The sequence below is a fragment of the Macrobrachium rosenbergii genome, chromosome 48 (genome assembly GCF_040412425.1).
Source record: "Macrobrachium rosenbergii isolate ZJJX-2024 chromosome 48, ASM4041242v1, whole genome shotgun sequence".
Taxonomy (NCBI): Eukaryota; Metazoa; Arthropoda; class Malacostraca; order Decapoda; family Palaemonidae; genus Macrobrachium; species Macrobrachium rosenbergii.
In genome coordinates, this window is record NC_089788.1 from 67,920,220 (window position 1) to 67,932,719 (window position 12,500).

The 12,500-nt window shown below is 33.3% G+C and overlaps 1 protein-coding gene and 1 long non-coding RNA gene across 2 annotated transcripts in view; one reads left to right on the forward strand and one right to left on the reverse strand.

The window, feature by feature from the left end:
* Positions 1-12,500, reverse strand: part of LOC136831497 (5-hydroxytryptamine receptor-like) — a 239,806-nt gene that overhangs the window by 191,383 nt on the left and 35,923 nt on the right.
* Positions 1-12,500, forward strand: part of LOC136831498 (uncharacterized) — a 243,293-nt gene that overhangs the window by 129,148 nt on the left and 101,645 nt on the right. Inside the window, exon 2 of the long non-coding RNA XR_010850909.1 lies at positions 1,231-1,270. This is a non-coding gene — a long non-coding RNA (uncharacterized lncRNA). The remainder of the gene's footprint in view (positions 1-1,230; positions 1,271-12,500) is intronic.

Sequence of the window (12,500 nt, forward strand, 5' to 3'; positions counted from 1 at the left end):
CACACACACACACACACACACACACACACACATATATATATATATATATATATATATATATATATATATATATATATATATATATATATATATATCGTGGATGTGTTTATACAGGAAGTAGATAGAATTGTAATTTTGACGAGGTTAAGATTACAAAGAGAAAGTCGCACTCTCTCTCCTCCTGCCAGTAGAAGAAATCCAATTACCAATAGCCTCGGCAATCTTCCACGTACCTTTTCCCCCTTTCCAGTCGTGTGTGGAAACTCAAGAAACCCTTGGAGCCTATATCGTAACTGGAAGAAGAAACTTGGTTTGTACTCGTAGTGGTGAAAGTAGCATTACTGATATTTTTGTACTAATTTTATCGGAAGAAAAGGAGTCGGAGACTTTGAGTGTGGTATTAGGATGAAAAAAAACAATAATTATAGTAACTTTAGTAGTAGTAATAGTAGCAGAAGGTAGAGGGTGTAATGGAAGATCATCATTTTTAAAGGATTTATAAATCAATTTGAGTTCGGATTCGAAGCTTGAAAATTTTTGTTGAGTACAATCTATTAATCGTTAATCTTATTCGTTTATTGTTTGAAATTTGATCATCCATTATAGCTTGCTTTAAGTAAGTCTTCCTTGTTGTAATACAGTTAAATCGTTTAGAATTAACTCATAAACTTTGCTTGATATAAAAGTAAACCCATAGTTATTTTTTTATTATCTCTATTCTTAAGCATCCTGAATGATAACCCCATTAAACATATGCTTCATGGCTCTGAATGTACGTGTTTTGCATAATTCATCTGCCTTATTGTTATGCTACGCGAGGCTTCAGGTCCTTTCATATTTCGTCTGCGCATCCAGTTAATGTGGCCGTCAACCGGAAGCGGCCTTTCTTAAATGTCAGACGAAAGCTTCTATTTCTATTATATTTCTATTCCTAAGGAGAAATCAGAGCAAGCTATTTAATGTCCTACGTATATCGCGGAGTTCAGGACGACCGTCTCAGTCCTTTATTTCAAAAGGACGTCCTACTTAATATTTTCCTCAAGGTCCATTTCACCGACTTTCCCTTCTCTTAAGGACCTTTTGTCTTTTTTATGACCACCATCATCTGGAAGTCACTGACTTCTTTATAGAGGGTAATTGAAATTATATAAGTATATCCCGTAGAATTTTTTTAAAAGGTTTGTCTGTGGCCGATCAGCTGGTAATTTATTTTATTTTTTTTTTTTACAGATGCGGCTTCCATATGCACTAGAGATTTATTTGAACCTTGGTAAGTACGTTGATTTCTTTTTATCGTGTGTTTATTTTTCTTTTGTTGAGGTTTAAACTTTTTTGTGTTGTTCCGTACCTGAGTTCACGCTAGAAGCCGCGTTTTTTAAGTTTATACAAATATTTTAAAAGTATATATACACATATATATATATATATATGTATATATATACTGTATATATATGTTTATGCATATGTGTATATGTATCACAAAATTGCCACACAACTTCGCTGTGTATATATATTCTTACTACTCGTCTCATCGAAGCCTATATATATATATATATATATATATATATATATATATATATATATATATATATATATATATATATATATATATATATATATATATATATAATTACAATATATATACACATGTATATATATGTATATGTATGTGTATATGTATCTGTCGTGAATGAAGGACCGTGTCACGAAGAGACCCTGTCTATCTGAGCGCCGAAAATACTTTGTCATAGATTAATGTTTGCCCTGACTAATAAAGGTTCTGTAACTTCCACTGTTAGTTTGTAAATGGAATGTTATGTCTTCATCGTCATTAAGGCTCTGTTTTCGACAGCTTGTGATATTTTTTTTTATTTGATAAACAAAAGTACCGTCATTACTTCCCCCGTCACACAATTCGTAAAAATATGAAAACTGACTCTCAAAATAAGCAGCTATTGACTGAACGCAATCAGGCAAGGAAATAAGTCTTAGGAAAAAAACGACATTGGTGTCCACATTTTATATGATGCTGAAATTAAGGATCATAAACATTATCCTCTTTATGTATTGAAAACAAGTATTAAGATTGCTATCTGTACGTGGCTATTGAAGTAATAGACAATACGTTATATCAGAATAATATGTAATATTTAAATATCAGCCTTCATCATATGTTACACAGCAGTGCTCAAGGTGGAAATTTCATATGGATTAGATACTTAAATGATTAGGAACGGAAAATAAAGGGAAATATTTCAGATAAATATATATTTTTATATATATGCTTTTCTGTGTTTAACTGAAAAGTATTAAATAGTTTGTTTCAGTAAAAAAAAAAAGAAAGTTTTGAGAATGAAAATGAAACATTAAATGAGCTTGAAATGCGTCAGTTGTTTTTGTTTCAGTGTTTTATCAAAAAAAAGTTGTTTTCGTTTGAAATGCGTCAGTTGTTTTCGTTTGAAATGCGTCAGTCGTTTTCGTTTGAAATGCGTCAGTTGTTTTCGTTTGAAATGCGTCAGTCGTTTTCGTTTGAAATGCGTCAGTTGTTTTCGTTTGAAATGCGTCAGTTGTTTTCGTGATCAAAACCATAACGCCAATAGTTGTTTTCGTTTGAATGACAGTTTTTGTCAAAATGCAGAGTCGTTTTCAGTTAAACTGTTGTTTTCGTGTAAGAAATAAAGAAGCGTCAGTTGTTTTCGTTTGTCATTCAGTTGTTTTCGTTGGATAACGTTGTGATCAAAACCATAACGCCAATACGAGTGACATTTTGTCAAACATGCAGAAATTCAGTTAAACAAGTGTAAGAAATTAGAATCGATCGTTTGTCATTCTTAATTATGGATGACGTTATTGCTTTTCTCTTTAAGTCATTTATATAAATCCAGAGCTATGGGGCATGGGGCACTCAAAAACCTGAGAATTCTCTCCTTTCCTCGGGCGTATGTTTTGACTATTCTCGCAATTTTGGACAAGGCGACTTTCATACTTACTTTAACGTTCAGGTCTTTTTGTCGATTATTCCAGCTCTTCCCTTGCCTGCTGGTTTCCCCAGCCTTTGCCATCCATTTGCGTGGTGGGTGTTAGTTGGGTTGGGATGGCCTGGGAGCCCGGGGCGGGGTGGGGCAGCAAAGTCCTTTCTCGCGGAATAATAATAAGCGCTACTCAGAATACACCATGACTGCATTTTGGTCGTTGTTTCAGCATTCAAGTATTCTTTTCTCTTTTTTTTACTCCATCCTTACTCGTTTTTTTTATTGCCACCCACGAACGTGCGTTGCAAGGAAATAGTCGAAGAGGAGGAGAAGCGAATACAAAGAACGGAATGCAGAAGGAATAAAGAATAAAAGAAAGACGTGAGTTTTTCTAGGAATATGAATGGCAGAGGCGAGGACATTTTGCAAACGATTTGAGGATTATTTTGGCTCCTGTTGAAACCTTCTTGATGTTGATTGTTCTCCTGAAGGGTGCTTTGTTCTTTGTTCTTCTAAGTTGAGGTATATTCTCAAGAACACGTTCATGCCAGTGACCGTTTCATTTAATATGTCTATCTCTTTGCATTTTAATACGCTTTTATCTATTTATTAAGTTACTGATTTATTTTTTCTTTTTAATAAGTGAGATCTCTTTTCTCTGTATTTCCCATTACCTTCTCTTACTTCGTAATGAGCCCCATATTCTTTGGAAGCTTGAATTTCAAGTCAGTGGCCCCTTTGGTTCATCTTCTGAGTAATAATAATAATAATAATAATAATATTATTATTATTATTATTATTATTATTATTATTATTATTATTATTATTATTATTATTATTATTATTATTATTATATGGTTTTTGAAGAATGTCGTCAACGTTCTTATAAAGAATCTCCCATTCCCACCTTGATTTATGTCTCCCTGGGCCATTTACATTTCCTCGGCGTAAGTGGCGAGCCAGCTGTCATCCAGCGGGACAGATTCCCTCTAAAGTAATCTCTTTCTTTGTTCAGGAGTCAAAATGATTCGGCCTTTCTGAAAACGCGGAGCGAATTGCAGTTTTGGGCAATTAGAGGATTGGAAATTTAATAAAGTTTTAGAGTTTGCAGATCTAACTCGACAAGAAATGTAAGAATAAAAATCTTAATATTAAACTCGTCTAATGATCAGCCGACAAGAAAGTCAGACAACGATTAAAAGCTTCAACTGCAAAAAATAATATAGTTTTTACTAAGGTATGAAAAAATCTAGAGAGCTTACCAAGGTATAAAAAATCTAAGTGTATAAAAAAAGGTATAAAAATGTATTGTATACCAAGGTATAAAAATTCTAGTGTATACCAAGGTATAAAAAATCTATAGTGATTTCCAAGGTATAAAATAATATTGTGATTTCAGGGTATAAAAAATCTATAGTGATTACCAAGGTATAAAAATTCTAGAGTGATTACCAAGATATAAAAATCTGGAGTGTATACGAAGGTGTAAAAAAATTTATAGTAATTACCAAGTTATAAAAAATCTATAGTGATTACCAAGCTATAAAAATCAACAGTGATTACCAAGGTATAAAAAATCTATAGTGATTACCAAGGTGTAAAAATCTACAGTGATTACCAATCTATAAAAATCTATAGTGATTACCAATGTATAAAAATCTGTAGTGATTACCAAGAAATAAAAATCTATACTGATTACCAATGTATAAAAATCTATAGTGATTACCAATGTATAAAAATCTATAGTGATTACCAAGGAATAAAAATCTATAGTGATTACCAAGGTATAAAAAATCTATAATGATTACCAAGGTGTAAAAATCTACAGTGATTACCAATGTATAAAAATCTATATTGATTACCAATGTATAAAAATCTATAGTGATTACCAATGTATAAAAATCTACAGTGATTACCAATGTATAAAAATCTATAGTGATTACCAAGGTATAAAAATCTATAGTGATTACCAAGGTATAAAAAATCTATAGTGAATACCAAGGTGTAAAAATCTATAGTGATTACCAGGGTATAAAAATCTATAGTGATTACCAAGGTATAAAAAATCTATAGTGATTACCAAGGTATAAAAATCTATAGTGATTACTATGGTATAAAAAATCTATAGTGATTACCAAGGTATAAAAATCTATAGTGATTACCAAGATATAAAAAATCTGTAGTGATTACCAAGGTATAAAAATCTATAGTGATTACCAAGATATAAAAAATCTATAATGATTACCAAGATATAAAAAATCTATAGTGATTACCAAGGTATAACAAATCTTTAGTGATTACCGAGGTATAAAAATCTATAGTGATTACCAAGATATAAAAAATCTATAGTGATTACCAAGACATAAAAAATCTATAGTGATTACCAAGATATAAAAAATCTATAGTGATTACCAAGATATAAAAAAATCTATAGTGATTACCAAGGTATAAAAAATCTATAGTGATTACCAAGGTATAAAAATCTATAGTGATTACCAAGATATAAAAAATCTATAGTGATTACCAAGGTATAAAAAATCTATAGTGATTATCAAGGTATACAAATCTAAAGTGATTACCAAGATATAAAAAATCTATAGTGATTACCAAGGTATAAAAATGTATAGTGATTACCAAGATATAAAAAATCTATAGTGATTACCAAGGTATAAAAATCTATAGTGATTACCAAGATATAAAAAATCTATAGTGATTACCAAGATATAAAAAATCTATAATGATTACCAAGGTATAACAAATCTTTAGTGATTACCGAGGTATAAAAACTGTAGTCTGTAGTGATTACCGAGGTATAATTACATCAGCAAGACTTAATCACCAAGTCTAGATTTTGGTGATTACATTATGCAGATGCACCTTAGCAAAAGAAGGCGAAAGAAAACAATTAGAAGGATTATATGATTTGGAGGTACGTCTAAGGAAGGATATTCACTTGTGATTAGAAGGAAAGCTTACTTACAGATGTATTGGTGTGACCATCTTATTTGTTTTAAAAAAAATATTAAGTGGCTCGGTCCTGTTGTGGTCCCCAAAATCCTTTGCACCAATTCTTAAATAAAAGTGTTTGCTCGAAAGTCCTAAGTAAAATCGTTACCCCTATCAAAAACTATACAAAGAATTCAAGTCCTGCAGTGATAGAATGGTACTCACTTTATACCGGTGTGCAGCTAAACCTAGAATTTAGGTGCTATAGTAATAGGCCTATGTCCTCATTTTCATACCCTCTTTGACTTTTATTTTTATTATTATTATTTCATCAGACGAAACCTATTCACATGGAACAAGCCCACGGGGCCATTGACTTTAAAGTCAAGCTTCCAAAGAATGTTGGTTTCAACCTCCCACCGCAGACCCCACACTGCAGCAGTGACTGATCATGATACAGAGCCAGCGGTTTTTTCATCGCCTTGGGGGAGGCGCGAACTCTAGACATCTGAGCGGCATGCCACGACCCTAGCCACCAAGTATACCCAGATTTAAACTTATGCCCTTCTAGAACTTTACCCAGAATTCAAATCCTTCAGCACTATGGTGCCCCTAATCCTTTCCATACCATTCCTAAAATTACACCCAAATTATAGCCATAGTTGGGTAACTCCACCAGATCCTATTCTTAGTAGTCACTGTTTAGTCGACGTTATTCCCAGGCGCTGCCATTACAACATTTTCTAGGGAGATATCCAGTACTCCCCCCCCTCCTCCCCTCCCCATTTGAATATCCCCACATCCCCTTTTTTCAGGGATTCTCCCAAATGCTGTTAAGTGGAAACTGGATTGCGTTCTTTTTTGGGGGGGTGGGGGCGGGGACCGAATGGCCTCCATTTTATGATGGGATTAAGCTGAAGCCTTCTCCTAAATACGGGAAATAGCGGCCAGCCAGTACACCGGCCGGTTAGGCAACCAGCGCTATGCATGTTAAATTTTGTGGTGGCTACGTGTCCGGAGAGGTTCTTTCTTTATTGAGGAACGTGTGGTTTTGTTAGTTTTGCTATTTTCTTTTATTTTTATTGTATTGTTGGTTATTTCTGGGAAGGGTTTTTGTGTACGGTGTAAACAATACCGTATGTTTTTTTTTAATTTTTTGAATTCGGTGGATGGAGGTACTGTGTGTGTGTGTGTAAAAGTAACCAAAAATAGTTGCGCTATTTTGAGAAAAACAAATTATCTCTCTCTCTCTCTCCATATATATATATATATATATATATATATATATATATATATATATATATATATATATATATATATATAAACCATATTATTTTAAGAGAATATTTTTGCGTAGCTCCTACCTTGAACATAGCTTTTATATATAGTGTGAATTAAGCCTCTCTCTCTCTCTCTCTCTCTCTCTCTCTCTCTCTCTCTCTCTCTCTCTCTCTCTCTCTCTCTCTCTCTCTCTCATACACACACAAATTGGCTGCATTCTTTTGGTAACTGGGAGAGGCTAAGAATAATTTGCGTGGGCGCTCAATATGAATGTATTCCTTTACATTCAGAATGGCGAGAAACTAAGAATAGTTCCTTTCACGATCACGCAAGTAAGAAGTTGAGGATGAGAAACTCCCCCGTCGCATGAGTGTAAAAGCCCTGTTATTGAATTCCAGTCGTGCCTGAATGCTCAGTGTGTATATTAGTTCGACTTCACGGAAGTTACTCCGGGAGTTTATATTCCTTTATTTGTTAGTTCTCACTACTTTAAATTAAAGGCCCCTTTCTTAAAAGAATAAGTTGATGGCTTTTTTTAGAGCAAAACTAACAGAGTGGGCATCCTAATGCCCCCTTCTAGCCCAGGCCCGCATTAAGTACAAAGATAAGGAGGAAAGAGTGGTGAGGTTTACCTATGAAAAACACGCTAGACCTGACCCTAAAAGACAGAAATACTATAAGGAAAACAAGAAGCAGGGAGAGAATTCTAAAGCTTGCAGGTTGAGGGAAAGACGTTTATTAAGCTGTTAAATCTTAGGATAGTCGATTTTCATCTTTTGTTTAATTTTAGAACCACACTGTTAAGTGAAATATGTTTGTACCTGTTAATAAATTTGAATGTGTGTGTTCATATTTGAATGGTTTAAATTCTCTAATTAATAGCAGAGGCAAAGAAAAGGTCATTGTCCTATAGACCTTAAATCACACATGATTACTACCTAGGCCGCCTCTCCACCCACGTTATTGCCTGGGGAAACAAGGCGCAAGGCAGGTAGTCCCATCCCGCCCACTCTCATAGCTCACAGAGACAGTTAAGTAAGGTTACCTGGTCGAGGTGACTAACACCCCCCACGGTGCTCTCTCTCTCTCTCTCTCTCTCTCTCTCTCTCTCTCTCTCTCTCTCTCTCTCTCTCTCTCTCTCTCTCTCGTTATTGTATTATGTCCTTTTCACGATTTGGATTCATTAGTGATCCCCTATCTCTTTTAATGCCTGCGCCTTCAGAATTAGTACGTACAACTCATTTCGCTCAACATCGATATTCTTTTGAGGTGCTGCAATGTCACATTTTGTCCGATATCAGGAGTCTTTCATTCCCATTGCTATGGCAGGTTTGCTGGGAATATTATGGAAGCCGATTCTCGTTAACTTAATACACTTTAATTATGATAGCAGTGTAGAAGCAAATGCCCAGTGGTTGACTCCAATATTAATAAAAAATGCCCAGCGATGCTTGTGAGAATCTTACTAGAAAATGTACGAAAGACAGCTTTCGGGAACCTGCTCAGTTCTCCATTTCAGCTGAGGACTGAGTAAGTTTCCAACTAATCTCTTTTGTACATTTTTAAATATGCAGTAACCCTAACAGATATATCACCCCTGAAGACATGACGGAGATTTTGATCAGCACAAGTATGGAGACTGTCAAGTAAGAATTTCGCGAACGTTTCCACTAAATTAGTCGGAGGAAAAAGAACAGAAGCCATCTATATTTTGACAGGTTATCCAGAGGTATATCGAATTTGCTTTCCTATTGGTTTGTGTTTTGATATCATAACTCGTATCTGCAAAGTGAGGAGTGATTGGGCGATGTCCTTTATATTGAAGTGGAGTCGCAATCTAGGTTTTGGGTTTTTTAATTTCAATATTTTACAGTTCCTCCTCGGTAAGATTAATCGAGTGATGGATTACTCTATTTGCCTGACATCCCTTTACAGGGAAGTGCTTTAAAGGTACATTCAGCAAGGTGTTAACAAAGATTGAATTGCGCTAATTGAATTCGAGTCATGCGTAAAAATGTTTGGAAAAGCTGGTGCATTGTAGACGTGAGGTGCAGTTAAATATTATATATATATATATATATATATATATATATATATATATATATATATATATATATATATATATATATATATATATATATATATATATATATATATATGTATATATATATGTATATATATATATATATATATATATATATATATATATATATATATATATATATATATATATATATATATATATATATATATATATATATATGTGTGTGTGTGTGTGTGTATTTCAGATTGTATTAACAGGAGGTTTCTAGGAGGATAAAGAAAGGCAAAAGTCATTGAAACACACACATATTATGTATGTATATAATGTGTGCGTTTGTGTGTGTGTGTGTGAATTTGTGATTGTATTAACAGGAGGCTTCTGAGAGAGTAAAGAAGGCAAAAGTCACTGAAAGACGCACACGTATTATATATACAGTATATATATATCTGTATATGTATGTATGTATGTATAAGTATATATATATATATATAATATATATATATATATATATATATATATATATATATATATATATATTTATATATATATATATATATTATAATATATATATATATGAATGTCTGTTACTGTAATACCACAGTATAATCTTCATATATACTGTATATATATATATATATATATATATATATATATATATATATATATATATATATATATATATATATATATATATATATATATATATATATATTGTATTTGTGTTTGGCTGTGTATTTACAATAGATTTTAAGAAATTTTCAAGAGAAAATTTACTCACCACATTTTCAGCTCTCTCTCTCTCTCTCTCTCTCTCTCTCTCTCTCTCTCTCTCTCTCTCTCTCTCTCTCTCTGTCAAAAACTCATGGCTTTCCAATAAAGTAAACCACAACTATTAATTCTTTTTCAATTTTTGATAGGTTTTACACGAGGAAATTAACTTGGGGGATTAAACGCGTACTATCAATCAATGAATTCTTTTACTTTTTTCGCGTTTTTTTATCTCCACGAGAGTAGCTTGTACACGTCTAAATCCCAGTCATTTAATCCTTTTGCATATGGAAATAACTCATTGCATATGGAAATAACTCAACGCGAGTGCATGCACACTTCTAATTATCTGCTTGATGTCTGCGCATGCGCTTACATTTAACTTTGTTTTCGTATTTATCTGTTGAATATATTGTATATCCTTTTGTATTATCGATATTTTTGATGTTTCTTACTGTTGCAATAAAGAGAGAGAGAGAGAGAGAGAGAGAGAGAGAGAGAGAGAGAGAGAGAGAGAGATGAAAGTTTGGGAAGAGAGTAATTATACTCATACATAACCCTTAAAATCTAATGCAAATATACGTGTACACAGGCAAACACACACACATATATGTATATACGATATATATATTTATATATATATTTTATGTGGACATACATACATATATATGTATGTTTGTATGTATGTAAGAATGTATGAGTAGCAGGAGGGTGCACCTGTACATGAGACGAGCATGAATATAATAAAACCTCACTAGTTTCACTAGCATAGAAAAGGCCATTAATTTTAAGTCAAGAGCTTTGCAGCACTTAACTCTTCCAATTGCCCCTCTGTGAATGAACTTAATATTCGCCCTTTGAAAGTATTTGTTGAATCTACATTCGTTATCGTTCTCGAAATAAGGAAGTCCTTGCAGGAAAGTGATAGATGGTGTAGTATGTAAAACACATCCTTAATTCAGTAGTCAGATGATGAGTGGGACAGTGACCTGTGCCTTTTTGTCATTTTAACAGAAAGTGTTTCCTTTTATGGTGTACTATTTTTTCTGTTTAAATATTATAATCTCCTTGAATATATGTATGTACACGTATGTGTGAGCGCGTAACATCTTACGTAATGTTTTAGAAAGGAAACGTATGTATTGAATTTTATATGAACGCGTTCTAAGTATATTCTCTGAAAATGGAGAAAATAATGCGTACCGAACCTCGCTTACCCCTCAACCACCCGTGTTTGTATGCCGTTTTCCAACCTGAAGCTGTTTCCGTAACAGGGTTTGGTTACAGAGAAAAAGTCGGACATAGGTCCCTGCTACTATCATACTCTCGCTTGCTGAACCGTAGATGAAATTTTATAAAGAAGTTTCATCAGCAGTACGTCGAACTCCCGTTACAAAACAGGGCCATTCCCTTCTCTAACAAACACTTTCGCTTCATGGGTAATAAGACATCTTTCCAGTACATCTTTCTCTCCACTACTTTCTAGTACTTTTTTTTAGGTCTTCCTCTCCTCCTTCCTCCTAACATTTAGGACGTAGTACTCTTCAGTAACCAAAATATTATACATTCCATTTACATGACCAAACCATCTCAAATCACACTAATATATCCTTTAACCTGCGCTCAGCTTTTCATCTCTTTTACGTATCTTGACATTTCTCACCCTTTTAATTTTTTGATTAATTTTAGGCAACAAGTACTACGTCTAGTGGACATGTTATAGTAACTGATCAGATGAAAAGGAGAATGTTTATTAGAGATTCACTCGATAGAATCTTCTTCAGCATTGAAAATGGGAGAACAATTAAAAAAATCCTCTGGTTTGAATTACTGACAAAATGACCAAGAAATTTTAATTGATTCGTAAATCGTAAACTAAACTCCCCGGTCTGATGTTTTGATGAAAGGGCCTGGAAATTTTTAGTAATTCGTAAATTTTTGAGTAAAACCAAAGTCCCTGGTCTGATTTATTGTCGAAAGACCTGGTACTTTTCAGTAACTCGTAAATTGTAAAATAAAACAAGTACCTGGTCTGATTCATTGACAAAATGACATGTTGATTTTCAGTGACTCGTAGATGGCAAAATAAAACAAAAGTCCCTGGTCTGGTGATTTGTTGAGGAAATGACCTGGTACTTTTCATTGGCTCGTAAATTGTAAAATAAAACATAAGTCCCTGGTGAGATTTATTGATGAAAAGGCCTGGTAATTCTCAGTGATGTAAATTGTAAAATAAAACCAAAGTTCCTGGTCTGATTTATTGACAAAATAACCTGGTACTTTTCAGTGACTCGTAAATTGTAAAATAAAAAAAGTAATTGATCCGATGATTTATTGAGGAAATGATCTTTCAATTTTCAGTGAATCGTAAAATGTAAAATAAAACAAAAGTTCCCGTCTGATCTGTTAACTAAATTACCTGGTACTTTTCAGTGACTCGTAAATTGTAACATGAAAAGAAAGTCCCAGGTCTAGTGATTTATTAAGGA